Source organism: Hypanus sabinus (assembly GCF_030144855.1).
Source record: "Hypanus sabinus isolate sHypSab1 chromosome X2 unlocalized genomic scaffold, sHypSab1.hap1 SUPER_X2_unloc_30, whole genome shotgun sequence".
NCBI lineage: Eukaryota > Metazoa > Chordata > Chondrichthyes > Myliobatiformes > Dasyatidae > Hypanus > Hypanus sabinus.
This window is the reverse complement of record NW_026779002.1, coordinates 331911-350211: the sequence shown is the minus strand read 5'-3', so window position 1 is coordinate 350211 and position 18301 is coordinate 331911. Positions and strand designations below refer to the sequence as shown.

Genomic DNA, 18301 nt, shown 5'->3' with positions numbered 1-18301 from the left:
AGGGGTAAGTTTTTTTTTTACACAGAGGGTTGTGAGTGCCTGGAATGACAGTGTGATAAGAACCCAGCCACCCAGAACTAAAAGCATTCTTCTTGTGATGTTCCCCACCACCCTTTAGCACAGGATGTTCAATCCAATTTGTTAACGTCAACTTCCACCTCTGTCCCTGGAAGGGCAATTGTCCCAGTTCAACCAGTAAAGCCGAAACAGGGGACGACCTGACTTAACCACAACACAATCTTAAAGCACAAAATGAATCACACCCAAACATCATAAAGTTGAAGAGGAAGGTGATCTATAGACCACAAACATAATCAAGAACAGATCCAATTAAACAAACGAGATTGGTCATCAAATATTTTCATGTCACACCCAAGAATACTCACAGGGATAACGAAGAGTATTTAATGTTTCTTTACAATTATCAATTATTTTCTGATCAGGTGCTTCAATGTCAGCTTATTATCCGTCCACATGCCTGGAAATCTTACCACTGACACCTTTTAAGGAGTTTGACCATATCATTTCCATTAATCCTGTTTGGAAAGCACATAACTTGTGTTTTTGCTACTGAAAGCTTAAATCCCATCTAGTCGCCGACTGTTCGACCTTACTAATTGCTAAAGCATCCGATATACAGTAAAAGTGAAATTTCTACCTCTAATCCATAAACCTTCATCATCTGCACATAGTGATTTACACAATGAAAAACCTATCTCAGAGAAAAATATTATTAATTATAATATTGTTATGATCCCAGCCCCCTCCTTTGTGAGAATCGCAAGAGCACCCGTTGAGGGGGGGGGGGGGGGTCAGTAGACCCAGGAAGTGAGAGAGAGAGGAACGTGAAAAATTGCACGTCCCACCAGGGATACAGAATAAGATGCCAGCAACTATTGTCTCATGGAGACCACGTGAAAAGCCCTCGGGCAAGGTGGGCTGGTTGAGAGAGAGATTGCATCATCCCAACCTGATTGACACCTGCGACCCCGTGAGGAAGTATAAAGGAGAGTCTCGGGGGACAGCCCCTTAGACGCACCCAGAAGACACGAGAGAGCGATCCCGCAGTAGCGGGATGCCATTCTGAAGGAAGCCACGTGCGTTAGATTCCGGGATTGGAATTTGTGGCTGGAATCACAGGAAACCGCTTTGAACTAACATCGGGGAGAGGGAACCAACGCTTCCCCGATTTCACGGAAGATTCATCAAGACTCGGCAAGTTCTTTCTCTTCTCCCCCACCCAATCTCTCTCTCTCGGTCGCCCCACGCAAAACCCAGTGATTTTCAAAGGGCTGCGGCCTGCAGACTTTCAGAGTGACTTTTATATTTCCAACGGACAATCTATTAACCCCTAGACACCAGCAGAGCTCACTTCTTAATGATGATGATTACTATACCCGCGCTTTAGATTGAATGTTGACAATGTGCACTATCTAAATGTATGTATTAACCCTACTTTTGTGTCCCTTTACGAGTAAAACGTTTGAAAATAGTGACATCAGACTTCAACGGACCTCTCTATCTCTGCTGGTAAGTTCTCCAGTTACGGGATTCATAACAGTTGGGGTTCTCGCCTCGGGATTTGACACCAAATTGGGAGGCCAGTGAATCGGGCTTGTAAATCAAAAACTTGAATCTGGTTACGCGGGTAGCCAGACGGGAAACCAGCATAGATGGACGTGGGGGAATTTATGGAAAACCCGACGGTGGGGGGCGCTAGAGGCGGCCACCAAATCAGACTTGTTAAATTTGGCGAAGGGGTTGAACCTCACAGAAGTGAGGTCGTCCATGAAAAAGCGGGAGGTACGAAGGGCCATAACCCAGTATTACATTGGGAAGAAGGTGTTTGAAGCTGAGGTATTGGGAGATATCCCTGAAGAGATACCATCAAGTGGGACGGTTCAGTTAGAGGTGGAGAAATTGAAGTTGGAACATGAAATTAAGTTAAAAGAGCTGGAAGCGGCTGAGAGAGAGAGAGAGAGAGAGAGGGAAAGGCAAGAGAGAGAGAGAGGGAAAGGCAAAGGCAGCATGAAATTAACCTAAAGAAGCTAGAAGCAGAAGAGAAAGAGAAACAGAGGCAACATGACCGGGAAATTGAGAAGATGAAGAACGAAAGAAGAGATCAAGGGTTAGACCAAGCAGAGCGGTTTAATGTTAGTAGGGAGTTGAGATTGCTGCCCCCGTTCGAGGAGACAGATGTCGATAGCTATTTCTTGCTTTTTGAATAGGTGGCAGTAAATCAGAAGTGGCCAAAAGAGCAGTGGGTGGCGTTGTTACAAAGTGTGTTAAAGGGGAAGGCCCAACGAGCAGATGCGGCCTTGTCCCTAGAGGAGGGAGTAGCGGAGAATTATGATGAGGTAAAAAAGGTAATTCTCCGGACTTAGGAATTGGTACCTGAGGCCTATAGACAAAGGTTTAGAAATTTAAGGAAAGGGTGGAATCAAATGTATACCGAGCTAGCCCATGAGAAGGGGGTGCTCTTGGACCGTTGGTGCACCGCGGAAAGAGTGGGCGAGGATTATGGGCGTCTCAGGAAGTTATTTTTGATTGAGGAATTCAAAAGTTGTGTTCCGGAGGAGATCCGGGTGTATTTGAATGAGAAGCCGGATAAGTCCATTTCAGAATTTGCCAGGTTGGCGGACGAATATGCCCTAACCCACAAGACAAAGACTCCCTCGAAGAAAGGTCCCCAGAGAGACCGTGGGAACGATCGAGAAAGTCCGACGAGTGAGGCAGAGGTTCCACCGGGAGCTAGCAGTAAGGTTGAGGGGGAAAGGCAAGACGACCAGAGGGCTCCGGGTTTGACCTGTTTTAATTGTGGAAAGGAGGGGCACATTGCATCTCGATGCTTTGCTCCGTGGTAGGAGATAGGAAGAGGGAAAACCACAGTCCCTATCGGGTGTGCCGTGGTAATCAGCAAATCGACCAGAGAGCTGAGGGTCGATAAAGTACGAGAGGGCTCTGGGAGTTGTCTGTCACACGGAACCGTGTCTGTGACGTAGGGAGACACACCAGTTTCCGTACGAATCTGGAGGGATACGGGCTCTGAATTATCCCTGGTTAGCCGTAAGGTACTAGAATTTGGTCGGGAAACGGGCATGGTAAAGGTGGAAGGAATAAATAAACGGATAGAAATGGTGCCCTTATATAAGGTGTTGTTGGATTGTGAGCTGGTGTATGGACCAGTTGAAATAGGGGTGCCCTCAGAATTCCCGAGAGATGACGTGGACATCCTGCTGAGAAATGACTTAGCAGGTGGTAAGGTTTGGTCAGCCATGCTGCCGACCTGCCGACCGGCCGACCGGAGAGTGTGGTGGCCCCGTCCCTAGCGCCCGAGGACCATCTCGCCGGCGCGGTCACTCACAGCCTGTCGAGAGAGAGAGCTGTGAACGAGAGCAGTTTAAATCTGGCCAGTTTTGATTTGGCCGAGACGTCTTTGCCGACCCTGTGCCACGAGGGTTTCGAGGGTGGTAAGACGAAGAGTAGTAAAGTGAAAGGGGGTAAGGGAGAGGAGATAGATCTGTCTTTAGCGAAGAGAAAGGTCCTAAAGGTAGGAAATAAAGATGAGAAACAGATAAAGCTGTTAAAAGGTCCAGAGTTGGACATGGATGATCTATCTGGTTTGGCAGAGTTGTTTGAAGAACTTGAGAGTTCTAAAGGTGTTCCCGATAACGAGAGGAGGGCAGTCCTAGATGGAAAGGATACCCTTGCCTCGAAGGGGTCTGCTGAAAAGGAGATTGTTTCAACTCGCAGGGTTGCGCCTTCCCCGGGTGGGAGCTGCCCAGAGAGTAACTGGGAGGATCGGGGGAAGTTAGAATGTGGAAAAGGTACGGGTGTTGAAAGCCTGGAAGAGGCCAATGTCCCGTTTGAGTGTGTCCGAGATGGGGATGCATGAGGTGCTGAACCTGGTAACGGAGCTCAGAAGAAGTCTGAGGTTTCTGATTCAGTGGAACAGGACAGTGGCCGTCCTTGTGGGTCAGATGGACTCGGTTCAGTGGGAAAAGGGTTAACCTTGGTAACCGGGGAAAGTGTGAGTTCCCCGGCGCCTGTACTTGAAGGAGTGTTCAAAGTTAATGCAGAATTTAAGAATGGGGGGGTGAGGATTGTTGGCGAAGGAAACGAAAAGTCTGTAGTTTCCAAATCGAAGGACGAAATCTTAAACCTGGCAGATCGCTCACAGAGTGAGCCGGGGAATAGCGGGGTCCCCCACTCTATTGTTACGCCAGGATGGGGTGTGAAAAGGCTGCCTTCGAGTTCGAATCAAACACCAATAGCCTGAAGGGAACTGATAAAAGGGCCAGCCACCTGGGTAAAATCAAAGAGTTGGGTGGAAATGGTCTAAGTCTGGGGCATGGTGTTGCTAAAATAACCCCGATGAGCGGGGCGGGCGGGAGTTCACCACGCAAAACTACTCAAGTTCCCCACGGGGGGGCTCGCCAGAAAAGAGGCAACGGTTAATGGGGATGTCATTGTTAGACAGCCAGGCAGATTGAACGGGTTTGCGCCAAAGCCTGTGAATAATAAAGACAGCCCTTTGGAGAGCTGCCGGTTAAGTTAAACGACTGAAACGATTAGTATTCGCGTAAACTTTTGTAAACGCACCTAAGCTAAGGTCACACCTCCTTAGTTTTGTTGCTTAGAAAAAAAAAATTAAATAGGTGGTTATTGAATTGAAGTCTGATGTACGGTTCGCAATGTTAAGATACGAAAGAAAGGGACACTGTAATCGTTAACTATTTAGATACTGACTTGAATGTATAACGGTAGTATTTTGTGAAAAGAAAAACTTCAGTATTGTGTTAGATTCAAAACTCCTGTAAGACGGTGGACCACTCCGTTTTAACCACTGGTAAAACGTCTTTTTAAGAGGGGATCCCAGCCCCCTCCTTTGTGAAAATCGCAAGAGCACCCGTTGGGGGCGGGGGGGGTCAGTAGACCCAGGAAGTGAGAGAGAGAGGAACGTGAAAAATTGCACGTCCCACCAGGGATACAGAATAAGATGCCAGCAACTATTGTCTCATGGAGACCACGTGAAAAGCCCTCGGGCAAGGTGGGCTGGTTGAGAGAGAGATTGCATCATCCCAACCTGATTGACACCTGCGACCCCGTGAGGAAGTATAAAGGAGAGTCTCAGGGGGACAGCCCCTTAGACGCACCCAGAAGACACGAGAGAGCGATCCCGCAGTAGCGGGATGCCATTCTGAAGGAAGCCACATGCGTTAGATTCCGGGATTGGAATTTGTGGCTGGAATCACAGGAAACCGCTTTGAACTAACATCGGGGAGAGGGAACCAACGCTTCCCCGATTTCACGGAAGATTCATCAAGACTCGGCAAGTTCTTTCTCTTCTCCCCCACCCAATCTCTCTCTCTCGGTCGTCCCACGCAAAACCCAGCGATTTTCAAAGGGCTGCGGCCTGCAGACTTTCAGAGTGACTTTTATATTTCCAACGGACAATCTATTAACCCCTAGACACCAGCAGAGCTCACTTCTTAATGATGATGATTACTATACCCGCGCTTTAGATTGAATGTTGACAATGTGCACTATCTAAATGTATGTATTAACCCTACTTTTGTGTCCCTTTACGAGTAAAACGTTTGAAAATAGTGACATCAGACTTCAACGGACCTCTCTATCTCTGCTGGTAAGTTCTCCAGTTACGGGATTCATAACAATATAAAATAATAAATACTGCCTGTGGGATCCCAGTCTCTATCTCATAACAACCTGAATATAACTTTCCCACCCATACCTGACACAAAACGTTCAATTAAAACAACTCAAAGTTAGATAATAGCCCCTCCATCCTCATTTCCACAATTTCATAAAAATTCTTTCCTTCCATAAATACCATCAGCCTTTTGAATAGTAAAAATACTGCTGTTACAACATCTATATTTAACTGGCTTTACTAATACCATCTTCCAAATATAAAAATGAATTCAATGTCATACTTGCCCATCCAGACCTTTACAAGACATACAAATAGAAACAATCAGAAAAAAATTGTACAATAGCCCTCTCAATTGCATTTCGAAAAATTAATCAAAAGTCCATGCAATAAATATCATTTGCCTTTTCAATATCAAAAATATTGCTATTACAACATCTTTATTTAACTGTACTTTCCTATTATGATCTTCCAAACCCAAACTGATTCCAATGTTATTTAAGGCAGAGATTGCTAGGTATCTGAGTAGCCAGGGTATCAAAGGTCATGGTGAGAAGGCTAAATGGGAGAATGGATCAGCTCATGATAAAATGGCAGAGCAGACTCGATGGGCCGAATGACTGACTTCTGCTCCTTTTTCTTATGGTCTTATTCTATCGTTCCAAATTCCCCTCTGATAAAACATGAAGTTACCTCTTTTATCGAAAATATAATTCAAACATTCGATTACCATACATTCTACAAGTTTACATAAATGAGACTTTAATGATATTGGCCTACAAGGAGGATCAGACGGGGAGATCCAGGTTTTAGAATGGGAACTACTACAACCATTTTCCATGAGAAAAGTGGATGGCCAAACTTCCAAATACAATTCAGAAAGCTAATATTTTTCAAAAGAAAATTACACATATCTGTTGAATCAAGATTTTCGACAAGTTCATGATGCATTTTATTCCCATTCACAACACTATACTCTGCCCCTTTCCTTATAAAACTGACAACACCACCCCTCTACCAACTGACCTGTCAAGGCAAACAACAATATAATCCTGCACAGGAATAAAACTTAAAATTTGCAGGTTTTCTGAACGGATATAACATCGGAAGAATCTGACCAATCAGAAATAAACTGCTGAAAGTGTTGGCCATGTAAAATCAGGCTTCTTGCATTTCACTTCAATATTTCAATCCCATTACATATCTTCACAAGTAGACTGGGATGCAGAAACCCCCACAAATCAGAGCTTCATTTAAAGCTTCCCACAAAACACCAGTTACACCAAGATACCTTTCTGCAGCTTTCACAATAATTTTAATTTCCTCAGTAGGATGGGATGCCTGATCAGTACAATTCACCCGATTGTTTATAAACTTCACAAACTTAATTTTATCCAGCAGTGAAGTATCTTTGGTGAGAGAACTGTAATGCCGGCATATATCCACTGACATCACAGTCTGTTCTCTGAGTGGGATCACTTTATCCAGTTCACCTGCTCTGCTTGCTGTACTTGTCCTTGAACAGGCCCTTCTGCTCACTGTGTTGTTCTGAACCAACTTTATCCAACTTCATGCCTTACTAAACCAATCCCTTCTGCCAACACAAGGAACACATCCCTCCGTTCTCCTCACATCCACGTGGGATCCAATAGCCTCTATCACATCTGCCTCCACCACCACCCGATATTCACTCCAGACACCCACCACTCTGGGAATGAAAAACAAAACTTGAACCGCAAATCTTCTTTAAACATTCTGAGTCAAGTTTTTAACATCATTGTCTTTTCTAATTGTTTTTTTTTCCAACAGCAGCTATGCAGAGAAAAGACAAAATTACACTAAATCACAAAATACTTCAATAGTGCAAAAAGGACCAATGAGGATGTGTTCCCTCTTTCTCCTGAAGTGCATGCCCACTGGCATTGGACATTTCCTCCTTAGAGAAAAAATCCCAGCTGTCCAATCTGTCTGTGTCTCTCACATTCCTGTAAACGTCTGTCAGACCTCTCTCAGCCTCTGCCACTCCGGAGAAAATTCCCCGAGATTGTCCGGTCTCACTTTATCCAGGCAGCATCCTGTTAAGCCTCTTCCACTCACCATCCAAAACCTCCGCATTATTCCTGTCTTCAAATGCAATTCTCCAGATGTGGATAAACTAGAGATTTATACAACTGCAACATAACTGCCTGACAATGGAACCACTATCTGGGAGTTATGATCTCGGATTCCAAGATCCCCCTGTAGATCAACACAGTCCAATCTCGCCCCATGAATATAACAGCAACGAGATAATGCTGAGGCTTTATAAGACTCTAGTCAGGCCACACTTGGAGTATTGTCAACAGTGTTGGGCCCCACATCTCAGACAGGATGTGTTGTCATTGGAGAGAGTCCAGAGGAAGTTCAGAAAGATGATTTCGGGAATGAAGGGGTTAAAATATGAGGAGCACTTGGCAGCTTTGACCCTGTGCTCACTGGAACTCAGAAAAATGCGGGGCATCTCATTGAAACCTACCGAATGTTGAAAGGCCTGGATAAGGTGGATGTGGAGAAGGTATTTCCTGTGGTGGGGCACAGCCACAAAGTTGAAGGGCCACCTTTTCAAACAGAGGTAAGCAGCTTATTTTTTTTATTAGCCAAGGTGTAATGGATCCGTGGAATGCTCTGCCACAGACTGCGGTGGAGGCCGAGTGTGTGGGTATATTCAAGGTGGAAGTTGATCGTTTCCTGATTGGTCAGGGCATCAAAGTATATGGCGGGAGGTCAGATATCTGGAAATGAGTGCGATCTGGGATCAGCCATGATGGAAAGGTGGCTGACTCAATGGGCTGAATGGCCTAATTCTGTTCCGATGCCTTATGGACTTATGAACAGAAGCCCCCTCAATCATGATGAATCTCCTCTGCACTCTTCCAGCACAAAACAACCTTTGTACGGAATGCTAAGCGGAACTGAATGCAACTTTTCAAGAACGTTATCATGTCAGGCAGCATCTGTTGAGGGGAATAGAGTCGATGGCTGGGACAGAACCCGTCACTTACGGTGCTAACACAGGCCTTTCGGCCCAACCTTCTCGTGCTGTCTTCCTGTCCATTTAAACTAATCCCTCTGCCTGTCTTTGACACAGAACACAGAAATCTGCAGCACATTACAGGCTCTTCAGCCCACAATGTTGTACCGACCATGTAACCTACTCTAGAGACTGTCTAGGATTTCCCGATCATATAGCCCTCTGTGTTTCTATCCTCCATGACGCTATCTAAGAGTCTATTAAAATATCCTGTTGTATCCACCTCCACCATCGCTGCCGGCAGTGCATTCCACGCACCCACCACTCTGTGTGTAAGAAACTTACCCCTGACATTCCCTCAGTACCGACTTCTAAGCAGCTAAAACTACGTCCCCACGTGTTAGGCACTTCAAGTCTTGGAAAATGCCTCTGGCTATCCACATGGTCAAAGCCTCTCATCATCTTATACACCTCTATCAGGTCACCTCTCATCCTCCGTCGCTCCAAGAAGGAAAGGCTAAGTTCACTCAATCTATTCTCATAACGCTGCTCTCCAATCCAAGAGCTACATCCTTGTAAATCTACTCTGCACCCTATAGTATCCACATCCTTCCTGTAGTGAGGCCACCAGAACTGAACACAGGACTCCCAAGTGGGGTCCAACTAAGTCCACAGCCCTGCCGTGTCGGGGTACAATTACTTATGTACAGGTTAGGAGAAATATCGCTTCAACATCACCTCACAGCTCTTGAACTCAATCCCACGGTTGATAAAGGCCATCACACCAGACCCCTTCCTAACAACACTGCCAACCTCCACAGCAGCTTTGAGTGTCGTATGGACATGGACCCCAAGATCTATCTGACCGTCCACAATGCCAAGAGTCTTACCATTAATATTATATTCTGTGTTCAAATTTGATCTGCAGAAATGAACCTCTTCATCTGTGGTGAACTCCATCTGCGCTTCCCAGTTCTGCATCCGAGGCAAGGAAATAGATTGCTGAGCCTCTGGCGAAGATCATTATGTCCTCATTGTCCACGGGAATTGTACCGGAGTATTGGAGGGAGGCGAATGTTGTCCCCTTGTTCAAAAAGGGTAGTAGGGATAGTCCCGATAATTATAGACCATTGAGCCTTACATCTGTGGTGGGAAAGCTGTTGGAAAAGATTCAGAAAGATAGGATTTATTGGCATTTAAAGAATCATGGTCTGATCAGTGACAGTCAGCATGGCTTTCTGAAGGACAGATCGTGTCTCAAAAGCCTGATGGAGTTCTTTTAAGAGGTGACCAGGCATATAGATGAGGGTAGTGCAGTGGATGTGATCTACATGGATTTTAGTAATGCATTTGATTAAGTTACACACGGTAGGCTTATTCATAAAGTCAGAAGGCATGGGAACCAGGGATGTTTGACCAGGTGGATTCAGAATTGGCTTGCCTGCAGAAAGCAGAGAGTTCTGGTGGAGGGAGTACATTTGGATTGGAGGGTTGTGACTAGTGGTATCCCACAAGGGTCAGTTCTGGGACCCCTACTTTTTGTGATTTTTATTAACGACCTGGATGTGGGGGTAGAAGAATGGGTTGGCAAGTTTGCAGAAGACACAAAGATTGGTGGTGTTGTGGATAATGAAGAGGATTGTCAAAGATTGCAGAGAGACATTGATAGGATGCAGGAGTGGGCTGAGAATTGGCAGATGGAGTTCAACCCAGAGAAGTGTGAGGTGGTACACTTTGGAAGGACAAACTCCATGGCAGAGTACAAAGTAACTGGCAGGATACTTCGCAGTGCAGCGGAGCAGAGGGATCTGGGGCTACATGTACACAGATCCCTGAAAGTTGCGTCACAGGTAGACAAAGTAGTTAAGAAAGCTTATGCGGTGTTAACTTTCATAACTCGAGGGATAGAGTTTAAGAGTCGCGATGTAATGATGCAGCTATATAAAACTCTGGTTGGGCCACAGGGAGTACTCTGTCCAGTTCTGGTCATCTCACTATAAGAAGAATGTGGAAGCACTGGAAAGGGTACAGAGGAGATTTACCAGAATGCTGCTTGGTTTAGAGAGTATGGATTATGATCAGAGATTAAGGGAGCTAAGGCTTTACTCTCTGGAGAGAAGGAGGATGAGAGGAGAAATGATAGAGGTATAGTTGATATTAAGGGGAATAGATAGAGTGGACAGCCAGCGCCTCTTCCCCAGGGCACCACTGCTCAATACAAGAGGACATGGCTTTAAGGGAAGGGGAGGGAAGTTCAAGGGGGATATTAGAGGAAGATTTTATACTCAGAGAGTGGTGTGGTGAACTATGTGCCTGTCGGGACACGCCCCTGTGGCTCCTCCCACAGGCCCCTGTATAAAGGAGACCTGCAGCCTGAAGCTCGGCCTCAGTCTCCAAGACCTTGTATGATAGACACTCACTCCTGGTTACTTCTTCCAGTCAATAAAAGCCGATATCTCGCCTACGTCTCAGTGTGAGTTATTGATGGTGCATCAATTTTATTGACTGGAAGTTTTCAAACATGGAACCCGTTTTGCGTCCGGACCGGTTGGATTTGGACCCTCAAGACCCTGACGCAGCTCTCGTTTTTGAACACTGGCTTGCATGTTTCCAATCGTACTTGGCGGAGCTTCGTGCGACTGAACCCGCCGTTATGCACAGCATCCTACTCTCGAGGGTCTCCTCCAAAGTTTACTCCTTTATCCGGGACCTGCCGACCTACGAAGGGGCACTGGACGCCCTCAAACGACAGTACCTGCGGCCGGTGAACACCGTCTACGCAAGACATCGCTTAGCTACCCGGCAACAGCGGCCTGGCGAATCGTGCGCTGAGTTTCTCCGAGCACTACAGACACTCGTCCGAGCTTGCGACTGCAAGACGCTCACGGCAGAACAGCATGCGGAGCTGCTGGTGCGAGACGCCTTTGTGACGGGACTGAGGTCAGTGTACGTGCGCCAGCGACTGCTGGAGAACTCGGATCTTACCTTAAGCTCGGCGATAGAGAAGGCCAACGCTCTAGAAGCTGCGCGGCATAACGCCGACGCTGTCCAGTCGCGCGATTCCCCGCCGGTTTCGTGGACGCCTCAGACCCCGCCACCGCCGGCTCCCGGGAGCGAATTCGCCAACGCCGCCGCCAGTCGCGATTCCACGAGCTCCCCGACCCAGACCACGGCTGTGGCCCGTCAGAAGCCCGTGTGTTATTTCTGTGGCCAAAAGAAACATCCTCGACAACGCTGTCCAGCGCGAGAAGCGACCTGCTCCAGCTGCGGAAAGCGGGGCCACTTCGCCAAGGTCTGTAAGTCTCAACCTCGAGCGGAGTGCAGCGCTGCGGGTGAAACGTGGGGGCCGCCATCTTGCATGCCGGGATGTGGGCGGCCATCTTTGTCGACGTCAGCACGCCCCGCCCCCGATCCTCGGATGCTGACCAGGTACCCCGGATGTGAGCGGCCATCTTTGTCGACGTCAGCATGCCCCGCCCCCGACCCTCCGATGCTGACCGGGTACCCCGACGATCCAACTGTGGCCACTGTGACTCTCGACCAAAGCGCCCCACACCAGCTTGCAAGGTCCATGATGGACATCCAGGTGGAGGGGCATTGGACTGGATGCCTGTTTGACACGGGCAGCACTGGGAGTTTTATTCACCCGGACACAGTGCAACGCTGCGGACTTGCAACGCGGCCGGTCAGTCGGAGGTTCCATTTGGCCTCTGGGTCGCAGTCCGCAGACATCCGGGCGGGTTGTGTAGCGACTTTGGTGGTGCAAGGCACAGTATATCGGGACTTTGAACTGCTGGTCATGCCTAATCTGTGTGCACCTGTGCTATTGGGGCTGGACTTCCAGAGCCATCTCGAAAGTGTGACTATGGTATACGACGGGCCCCTCCCACCACTCACTGTCAAGAATCCTCAGTTTTGTGGGACTTCTTCACATACCCCGCTACTGACCACACACACACACGGACACACACATCCCATCCAGAACCAGGCCAACAGCTGCGCTACCGACACTTGCAGCCTCTCCACTCTCAAGATCCCTCCCCCACCGCTGTTCGCCAACCTGACCCCCGACTGTAAACCTGTGGCAACCAAAAGCAGGAGGTACAGCGCGGGGGACCGGGCCTTCATTCGGTCGGAGGTGCAGCGGCTGCTCAGGGAGGGGATCATTGAGCCGAGCACAAGCCCTTGGAGGGCCCAGGTGGTTGTTGTTCGGACTGGGCAGAAAAATAGGATGGTGGTGGACTATAGTCAAACCATCAATATGTTTACGCAGCTTGACGCATACCCCCTACCCCGCATCGCGGATATGGTCAACCAGATTGCTCAGTATAAGGTGTACTCGACAATAGATCTGAAATCCGCTTATCACCAGCTCCCCATCTGCCCAGAGGACCGCCCCTACACCGCCTTCGAGGCGGGCGGCCGGCTCTATCACTTCCTGCGCGTCCCTTTCGGTGTCACGAATGGTGTCTCTGTCTTCCAGAGGGAAATGGACCGGATGGTGGACCAGTACCAACTGCAGGCCACATTTCCCTATCTGGATAACATCACCATCTGTGGTCATGACAGGCCAGATCACGACGCCAACCTCCAACGGTTTCTCCAAGTGGCCGCAGCTCTGAACCTTACTTATAACAGGGACAAGTGTGTTTTTGGTACCACCCGCCTTGCTATACTTGGGTATGTCGTGGAAAACGGGGTTATTGGGCCTGATCCCGAACGTATGCGCCCCCTGTTAGAGCTCCCTCTTCCCACCACTCTCAAGGCCCTCAGACGGTGCCTGGGGTTTTTTTCCTATTACGCCCAATGGGTCCCCCATTACGCAGACAAGGCTCGCCCCCTGGTCAAGTCTACCTCGTTTCCCCTCTCTGCTGAGGCCTGTGCGGCCTTCAACTGCATTAAAGCGGACATTGCCAAAGCTACGATGCATGCAGTGGACGAGACCGCTCCCTTCCAAGTGGAGTGTGATGCCTCCGATTTCGCTCTGGCTGCTACCCTTAATCAGGAAGGCAGACCAGTAGCATTCTTTTCTCGCACCCTCCAAGGCTCTGAAATTCGGCACTCCGCGGTGGAGAAAGAAGCCCAGGCCATAGTGGAGGCTGTTAGGCACTGGAGGCACTATCTTGCTGGCAAAAGATTCACTGTGCTGACCGACCAGCGCTCGGTTGCGTTCCTGTTCAGCAACCAACAGCGGGGCAAGATCAAAAATGATAAGATTTTGCGGTGGAGGATAGAACTCTCCACCTACACCTATGATATCCTGTACCGGCCTGGCAGACTCAATGAGCCCCCTGATGCCCTATCCCGGGGAACATGTGCTAGCACACAGCTCGACCAGCTGTACGCCCTTCATGCACAACTTTGCCATCCGGGGGTCACCCGATTTTACCATTTTGTGAAAGCTCGGAACCTGCCGTACTCCCTGGAGGACATCAGGACGATGACCAGGGACTGCCAAATTTGTGCCGAGTGCAAACCGCACTTCTACTGTCCTGACACGGCACAACTTGTCAAGGCCACCCGCCCTTTTGAACGCCTGAGTGTTGACTTTAAGGGCCCCCTTCCCTCCACTGACCGCAATGTCTATTTTCTCAGTGTTATTGACGAGTTCTCACGGTTCCCCTTTGCCATCCCCTGCCCCGACACCACTGCCACGTCCGTCATAAAAGCCCTGCGCCAGCTCTTCACTCTGTTCGGGTATCCCTGCTATATCCACAGTGATAGAGGGTCCTCCTTTATGAGTGAAGAGCTGCGCCAGTACTTGCTAGCTAGGGGCATTGCTACCAGTCGGACCACGAGTTATAATCCCCGGGGTAATGGCCAGGTAGAGCGGGAGAATGCCACAGTGTGGAAGGCCACACTTTTAGCCCTCAAGTCCAAAGGGTTGCCGGTCTCTCGATGGCAGGAGGTCCTCCCTGAGGCACTGCACTCTATCCGCTCTCTGTTATGTACGTCCACCAATGCCACCCCTCACGAACGCCTATTCTCTTTTCCCAGGAAGTCTGTCACTGGGACCACCCTACCAGTTTGGCTGACGTCCCCGGGGCCAGTGCTGCTCCGGAAACATGTGAGGAGCAATAAATACTCCCCGCTGGTGGAGAGGGTTCACCTTCTCCATGCGAACCCCCAGTATGCTTACGTGGTCTTACCTGATGGGCGGGAGGACACGGTCTCCATCCGCGACCTGGCACCCGCAGGTGCAGCAGACCACTACCCTGAAGGCTCTCCGGTAACTGTGAACCCTGCACCAGAGGTGACACCGTACTCACCAGGCCCTACACAGACTCCTCACGACACTTGTATACCGGGCGTTTCGTACGCATTTATACCAGGCGCCTCGCACATGCATGAGGGATCACCGGCGCCTAGTGGGCAAGAACACGCGCAACCCCCGTCCCCTGTGCAATCGCCAATGTTGCCGGCACCTATGCGGTCACAGCCGGTGCTACGTAGATCGCAGCGACAGATTCGACCGCCTGATCGGCTTGACTTGTAAGAACCTTCGCTACATGAGGACTTTTTCAAACGAAGGGGGGGTGAATGTGGTGAACTATGTGCCTGTCGGGACACGCCCCTGCTGACTGCTCCTGTGGCTCCTCCCACAGGCCCCTGTATAAAGGAGACCTGCGGCCTGAAGATCGGCCTCAGTCTCCAGGACCTTGTATGATAGACACTCACTCCTGGTTCCTTCTTCCAGTCAATAAAAGCCGATATCTCAGTGTGAGTTATTGATGGTGCATCACATCGAAAGCATTGGTCAGACATATTTGAATTTAATCTATTTATTTTCTGTGGTGTTATATATAATTGATGTAAAAATTATATTGTATTAATCTAATTTGAACATTTATTGTATTTATCATACTATCAGAACATAATTTTGACCAACTTTTTCCAACAATTTTAACATTCAAATCAGTTTCCCATTTTTGTCTTGATTTATGAATTCCAGATTCAGTCTGTTTTTGAATCAAATTGTACATACAAGATGTAATTTTTTAAATTTTTCCTTTTTGAATTAATATTTCTATTTCACTAAGTTTTGGCATCAACATTGTTTGACCCAGCTTTTCTCGTAATTGTCCTTTAATTGAAAATAAGAGAAAAGAGTGTTGTTTGATATTTTATATTTATTTTTTCATTGCTCAAACGACATCAATACAATTACATATATATTTAATCCCCTTTTGGAACCAATTATGTAAAAGTTTATTATCCATTGTAAAAGGAATAAGCCTATTTTGAATTAAAGTTTATTTTTGCTAATAAAGATTTCTTTATCTTATCGTCCATATTTACCTTATTCCATAAATCATTCAAGTGTCTTAATATAGGAGATTCTTTTTTTTTCCCGTATCAATTTGGATTCCCATTTATATGTAAAATCTTCTGGTATGTTTTCTCCTATCTTATCTAATTTTATTCTAATCCATGCCGGGTTTTTTTTTCATCAAAAAAAGATGCAATAAATCTAAGTTGAATTGCTTTATCATAATTGTTAAAATTTGGAAGTTGTAACCCTCCTAAATCAAATTTACATCTCAATTTTTCCAATGATATTCTTGACATCTTTCCTTTCCAAAGAAATTTCCTTACATATTTATTTAGTTCTTGAAAAAACTTCTGCGGTAATTGTATTGGTAAAGTTTGGAATATATATTGCAATCTATGGAATATATTCATTTTTACAGCATTAACTCTACCTATTAATGTTATTGGTAACATCATCCATTTATCAAGATCCTCTTTTATTTTTTTTTAATCATGGCAAATAATTTTGTTTATATAAATTTTTTACATCATTGTCAACTCTGATACCTAAATATTTTATCCCATTTATTGACCATCGAAATTGAGTTACTAATCGACATTGATTATAATTTCCTTTTGTAAGGGGTAAAATTTCACTTTTATTCCAATTTAATTTATACCCTGATACTTTCCCGTATTCTTCCAATTTAAAAGATAATCTTTGCAAAGATTGTAATAGGTTTGTAAAATAAATCAAAACATCATCAGCAAATAAATTAATTTTATATTCTTCTTGATTAACTCTAAAACCGCCAATATCTGAATCTGTTCTAATTAATTCAGCTAATGGTTCTTTTGCCAATACAAATAAAGCAGGTGATAACGGGCAGCCTTGTCCAGTTGACCTCGTTAAGCAAAATGGTGTTGAAATCTGAGCATTTGTAACTACTTCAGCTTGAGGATTAGTATTTAAGGTTTTAATCCATTGTATAAAAGATTTTCCTCGCTCATATTTTTCCAATACCTTAAACAAAAAAATCCCATTCCAATCTATCAAATGCTTTTTCTGCATCCAAAGCAAATGCCACACTCATTTCCTCTCTTTTTTGTGCCAGATGAATTATACTAAGTAACCAGGTTAGATTATCCATTGATTGTAATAAAATCTGTTTGATCCATATGCATTAATTTTGGTAAATATTTAGATATTCTATTAGATAAAATTTTTGCTATTATCTTATAATCTGTATTCAACAAAGAAATAGGCCTATATGATGTTGGTTTTAGAGGATCTCTTTTTTTGGCAATACAGTTATGATCGCTGTTAAAAAAGATTGTGGGAGTTTATGCATTCTTTCCACTTGGTATATTAATTCCATAGAGGGAGGAATTAATATATCTTTAATTTTTTTTATAAAATTCAGGAGGAAAACCATCTTCTTCTGGGGATTTGTTACTCTCAAGTGATCCTACAGCTTCTTCAACCTCTTTTAATGTAAAGGGCATATCTAATCCTTTCTGTTCTTCCAAATTAAATTTCGGAAGGGTTATTTGTGATAAAAATTTATCCATCTCAGTAATCTTATTTTGTGATTCTGATTGATATAGTTCAGTATATAAAAAAAAAATAAAGTTTCATGAATTTCCAAAGGTTTATCAGCAACCTTATTTACACTTGTTCTAATTGCATTTATTGTTTTAAAAGCCTGTTCTGTTTTCAACTGCCAAGCAAGAATTTTATGTGATCTTTCACCTAATTCGTAATATTTCTGTTTAGTTCTCATAATTACTTTTTCTGTACGATATGTACGATATTATATTGTAGTTTTTTATTAACAAGTTGTCTTTGTTTTTGTTCTGTCATATATCTTTGAGATTCTTTTTCTAACTTTATATCTTTTCCCAATTTTCCTTCTTAATTTTAGATGTATAACTTATAATCTGACCCCTTAAATATGCTTTCATCGCTTCCTATAATACAATTTTACCCTCAACTGAATGTAAATTTGTATCCAAAAAAAATTGAATCTGTTTTTTCATAAAATCACAAAAATCTTGACGTTTTAATAAAATTGTATTAAATCTCCATCTAAGCTTTATGTCTATTTGAATAAAATGAATAATCTCTTTCTCTTGGATTAATTTTCCTCCATATATCAATCAGGTTTAAATCTTTCATTAATGATAAAGTTAGTTTTATTTCTTTTAATTTTGTAACAACTGTAGTTGACCTTTCCAAAACTGGATCTAAACAAAAATTAAAATCTCTGCCTATTAATATTTTATCATTTGCGTCAGCCAAGTTCAAAAAATCTTCTTGTATGAATTTTGCATCATTTTCATTTGGTGCATAAATGTTCATAAAA

General features: G+C 45.4%; 1 long non-coding RNA gene across 2 annotated transcripts in view; it reads right to left on the bottom strand.

Annotated features, from left to right (window-relative positions):
* Positions 1-18301, bottom strand: part of LOC132385873 (uncharacterized) — a 120980-nt gene that overhangs the window by 5417 nt on the left and 97262 nt on the right. The window contains exon 4 of one of the 2 annotated variants that reach the window (XR_009509325.1): positions 9575-9841. This is a non-coding gene — a long non-coding RNA (uncharacterized LOC132385873). Of the gene's footprint in view, positions 1-7331; positions 9842-18301 lie in introns of those variants that run through there. The other variant, XR_009509324.1, reaches the window with a different exon arrangement.